Source organism: Pseudorca crassidens, chromosome 11, assembly GCF_039906515.1.
Source record: "Pseudorca crassidens isolate mPseCra1 chromosome 11, mPseCra1.hap1, whole genome shotgun sequence".
NCBI lineage: Eukaryota > Metazoa > Chordata > Mammalia > Artiodactyla > Delphinidae > Pseudorca > Pseudorca crassidens.
This window is the reverse complement of record NC_090306.1, coordinates 7,058,024-7,063,895: the sequence shown is the minus strand read 5'-3', so window position 1 is coordinate 7,063,895 and position 5,872 is coordinate 7,058,024.

Here is a 5,872-nt window from a genome sequence, read left to right as displayed (position 1 = left end):
CAAAGGTCTAAGGAACTTGGATTTGGAGATTCCTGGGCCTCTAACAAAAATGCACGCTGGCCCGCTGGGGTGCAGGAAATGCCTTCTCTCTTCATCTGGGTGGTTGTTGCTTGAGTTCTATGCGTCAGTGAAAATTCATTATGCTGTGCAACTTGAGATTTGGTCACTTCACTGTACATTATTTCTCAATCGGAATTTAAAAAGGAATGTTACCATATGATATCATTTATATGTGGAATCTAAAAAATGACACAAATGAACTCATTTACCAAACAGAAACAGACCCACAGACAGAAAACAAACTTATGGTTACCAAACAGGACAGCAGGGCCATGGGAAGATAAATTAAGAGTTTGGGATTAACATATATACACTACTATATATAAAATAGATAAACAACAAGGACCTACTGTATAGCATAGGGAACTATACTCAATATCTTGTAATAACCTATAATGGAAAAGAACCTGAAAAAGAATATATATACAAATATGTGTAACTGAATCATTTTGTTGTACACCTGAAACTAACACAACATAGTAAATTAACTATATGTCAATAAAAAATGCTTAAAAAAAGAATCCTTCCTTAAATTTGAATTTCTTTTTCAACACCCTGCTAATTTGCCCTAGCTCTGACTTCTCTCTTGAGGTGAACTTATTTACTCCCGGGGGGCAGGAACCTCCTGTTCCCTCTTCCTGTCACTTCTTTATAATATTGGAATACTCTGGTGTCCTGAAGTATTCTAAGTACAGTATTTGGATGCAGTGTTGTTAGGGTTTAACAGCTTTATTTCATCCCAACGCCAGTCAACTAGAGGAACAACTAAGGTGCTGGATTGTTTCCCTTATTCTACCCCCACCAGCATCACCAGCATCACCATCACCCTCCTCAAACCCCTCCACAATCGCCTACTTTTTAAACTTCTCCTTCCTCATTCTCTAACACCTACTGAGAAACTGGGAAGCTTATTCTCTTCTGGGCCAATAGTATCACCTGGTTTCAGAGCAACTGTATACATTTGCTAAACTTTGGTAGACATTCCTAGAGGGTCCTCCCTTCCCTGGGGGCTAGACCTTATGGGGGTGAAAAAAAATCCATTTTTCCTTGGGGTCAAGGATCCCCTGAGGGTAGGGTGGGGAAGGGAGTGATGCTGTGGTGTCAATAGCGTTGCACAGGGTCAGGATTCTGACAATGTGATTTGATGATGGTTTCCCCTTCCGAACTCGCCACTAGGAGACGTTAGAATTTGGGATACAGAATAATTTAGTCCTTGCATATCAAAAGCCTTTAGTTAGAGTAAGATCTGACGAATCCAAATCAGAACCACAAGGAAGAAATTTGGTTTTTTTTTGTTTTTTGAGAGTTCTTGTAATTTTCCAATTTTCTGAATATCAGTGTTTTAGCCACTGGAGCTGATTTATTAACTTAATAAATATGCATGAGATTTTTTCCCCTACTGCCAAGCATTGTATTCTAAACCAGTGTTCCTCAAATTTTAGGGCACACAAGAATCAGAGATTCTTAAAAGACAGTTTCCTGGGCTCCACTCCCAGACTCTGATTCAGTAAATCTGGGGTAGCACCCAGCCCAAGAATTTGCATTTCTGACAAGCTCCCAGACGACACTGATGTGGTCAGAAAGCGGAACCATTCTTTGACTAGCATTGCACTAGGGTTATAGTAACAAACCAGGCTCTCAAGGAGTTATTATTCCAGCCAGAATCCAAATAAAAAAAAACTGTCCCTAAAGTGCAAAGTGACAGCTGCCGTGGGAGGAGTTAGGTGCAGAGAGAAGCACCTAAGTCACTGGAGAAGGGAGACTATAGCAGGTGACACCTGATCTGAGTCTTGAAAGACTAAAAATGAACCAACCAAAGAGAAGGGAGAGAAGCATTCAGGACAGAGGGTTTGCTTGGGTCGAGCAACTTGCCAAAGCTTGAAATTGGCTTGAGAGGCAGGCAGAGAGCAGCAGGCTGTGAGCTTATTCAGAGAAGACTTAAGCAGAGGGATAATATGGTTGAACTGAAGGTAAATCATTCTGGAGCACAGTGGGTGCTCCGGAGTTAACCGGTGGAAGGTGAACTGGAGGTCTGCCGAGGTCTGGGCAACAGATGATGCCTGAATGAGGGTAAAGCGCGTGGTACAGAACATCCAGGGGACAGACTGGTCAAGTGTTAGGAAATGAATTGATCATGACAGAGCTATTCTTAACTACATGAAGTTTCAGATGTTGGAAAAAGGAGTCAATGATGTGTCACATATTTTCCTGTTAGTTGAATCTTTTATGATGATGTCTCACATATTTTCCTGTTAAGTGAATCTTTTATTGGACTTCCAAACTTGTACTCATGGCAAGGTCACTATAACAAAATTGGGCATGAGTAATTTACTTAAGCGGGATGATAGATACATTTTGAGGGTTTATCACATTGTCTACTAGGTAAAAAGCTTCTTTTTGGGGAAAAAAAAGGGTGTGTTTGTGCTCTTATAACACGCGAAGTAAGTGGAGAATATACTGTGTAATTCCATTTGTAATCTCTAAACCCGCAGTTTTGGTGGTTGTATGGTTCATTTTTACAACACAAGTAATTTAAGAGTAATCTCCCAGAGGAGCCAGAAGGATTATTTGTTGCAAATTAAAAGTCAGCTCTTTTCCAAGAGTTCCAAAGTCATTGAATTCAGTTTAGGGAACCTGAGGCAAAGAGCATTGTTGTTTTTTAAGGGCTATTTTGAATATCACATTGAAGTGCAATTTAATATTTAAATGTTAGGAAATGGCTCCTACCCTCTATTTACTTACAAAGTCCTAGATCTTTTTAAACCCATTCCTTCATTAACAAACAATGATCGAGAGCATCTACTATTGCCTATTACTGTTCTATTAACAGTCCTTCTCAAACAACAGCTTGCCAAAGATTCACCTGGAGAACTTTTTTTTTTTTTTTTTCCCCCCCGGTACGCGGGCCTCTCACTGCCATGGCCCCTCCCGCCGCGGAGCACAGGCTCCGGACGCGCAGGCTCAGCGGCCATGGCTCACGGGCCCAGCCGCCCCGCGGCATGTGGGATCTTCCTGGACCGGGGCATGAACCCGTGTCCCCTGCATCGGCAGGCGGACTCTCAACCACTGCGCCACCAGGGAAGCCTGGAGAACTTTTTAAACAAAGATTCCCAGTCACCCCTACCAGAGATTCCTATTCAGCAATTCTGACGTAAAGCCCATCCATTTACGTCCCTAACAACTCCCAGGAGATGCTGATGATGCTGGCCTATGGACCACACTCTTCTAGGGCTGGAAAGAGCTGCCCTCACAGAATTTATATTTCAGTGGTGGTGGGAAATAGATGATGACAGATAGATAGAAGATAGACAGATAGATAGAATATACATTATGCAAGATGATGATAAGTACTATGAAGATAAGTCAAGTGGAGGATAGGGTGAGGGAGACATAATTGAGAATGGAAAATTAAAGATTTAAAGGAAGGGAGAGATCAAGCTGGTTATAATTCTGGGGGAGGAACTGATCGGGGGCAAAAGCCCTGATTCTGGAGGTTTCCTGGTTTGTTCCAGTATCAGGAGAGGGAGGCCAGTTTTGTGGGGATGAGGGAGAACACAAGGACACGAGACGGAGGTCAAGTACAAGGCCAGAAGAGGGCTTCTGTAATTCAGTATATTGACTTGTTACTCTGAATGTGAGAAAACTAAAGGAGGACTGTGGGCAATGTGTGACATGTCTTTAAAAAAAAACATCATTCTGGCCAATACGTGGTGACTAGATTATAGCCTGAAGGCTAGGGTGCAAACAGGAAGACTAGCTGGGAGGCTACTGGAATAATCCAAGCGATACATGGTGGTTTGGGGAGGGCTGTAGCCTTGGAGACACTTAGAAAAGGTCAAGTGCAGCTGGGGCTAGCACACATGCCAATGTGAGCTTACTCTTTTGCCAGAGAACGCAGGTAATTCAAGCCCCCAGCTCTCCTGTGACGCAGGCAGTAACAAAATAAATGCATGTTCTTTATAAGAAATAACCATTTCTCGCTACTCTGCTGATTTTCTATGCCCTAGTGCATGTGATGATCAAAAACTCTCTCAATGGGCTTCCCTGGTGGCGCAGTGGTTGAGAGTCCGCCTGCCGATGCAGGGGACACGGGTCCGTGCCCTGGTCCGGGAAGATCCCACATGCCGCGGAGTGGCTGGGCCCATGAGCCATGGCTGCTGAGCCTGCGCATCGGGAGCCTGTGCTCCGCAATGGGAGAGGCCACAACAGAGAGAGGTCCGCGTACGGGGGGGGGGGGCGGGGGGGGGACCTCTCTCAAACAGTGGAAAAAGGAAACATGGGGAGAAAAAAAAATTAAAAGAAAGAAGCAATTAGATTCTTCTATATTTTGATGGCATTAGTCAACAAAGACGCCTTTAGGATTTTGCCCTGAGTGACTAGAAGGATGGAATTGTCATACACTGAGATGGAAAAGATTAGAGGAGGAGCCTGTGTAAAGAGAAACACTGAGAATTTGGTTTGGGAAATATTAATTTTGTGATGCCTACTAGAAATTCAAGTGGAGATGTTAAGTAGGCAGTTGGATAGATAGAGACTTGAGTTTGGGAAACAGGTCTGGGGTAAAGACATACATGTGAAAGACGAAAGCCTATATTGATAGATGGTATTTAAAGGCATAAGATAGAATTCCCTGGTGGTCCAGTGGTTAGGACTCTGCGCTTTCACTGCCGAGGGCAAGGGTTCAATCCCTGGTCAGGGAACTAAGATCCTGCAAGCTTCGTGGCCAAATAAAATAAAATAAAGTCATAAGATAGGCTGAGATCACCAAGGTAGTGAGTATAGGTAGAGGTTTGAGAACTAAACTTGGGTACACTCTAATTTTTAGATATAGGGGTGAGGAAGAACCAGAAAGGAGACAGAGAACCACCAAGTTAGTAAAAGGAACACCAGGAAAGTGTAAACTAATGAGAGGAAGAGATTTAATTCAAAGCTTAGTTTTTTGTTTTTGTTTTTTTACTATTCCTGTGGTCACTGTTTACCTCTTAGGTCTCTCAACTCTAATTTCCAAGGACTTATTAAACATCTCCATCTGTATTTATTTATTTATTAAAAGCACAAAGCTCAAACATACTACATATCAGACACTGGGCTAGATGCTAATTAGTGTGGCTACAACACTGACACAACAGTGCCTTATATGCAGCAAGAGCTCACTATAGATGAGTTCTGTCATTTTCTCTCACAATCCCTTCCACTGCACCCTGCCTCCGAGCCATGTTAAGTGACAGTATTGAAACCCATCATTTTCTCTAATGCCTTTGCCCAAATTGTTCATTTTCTGGAATTCCCTTCCTTATCCTCTCAACATTTTTCTATCTCAGCTCAAGTTAAGATCCTCCAGGAAGTCTTCCCTGGCTCCCTTCCCCTACTCCCATCTTCCTTGTTTATTCTCCCTTAGCATCTCTTGAATACCTCCTGGCATTTGTTTGTTTGTTTGGTTGGTTGGTTTTCAATACTTATTGCACAACATTGTAATTGTCTTTTTGGTCTATTTTGACTACTCTACGAAACTGTTAGCTCCTCAGAAGTAGAGATGACATTTATTTATTTTTTTCCTCTCAGGCACGTGCTAGGCACTCTTTTACTATTAGTTGACCCAGTGACAAATAAATATTTCCTGGCCCATCAATGTTTGTTATATCACTAAGATATATACACACATGTGTATATGTATATCGACAAGAAACTCAAGTTTACCTGATGGGGTGAAGAGTAAAAGCAATGATCCATCAATAATAAATTCAATAATTCCACCAGTAATAAATCAATAATAAATTTTATAATTCCACATGTTTGCTGTATACCCCATGCC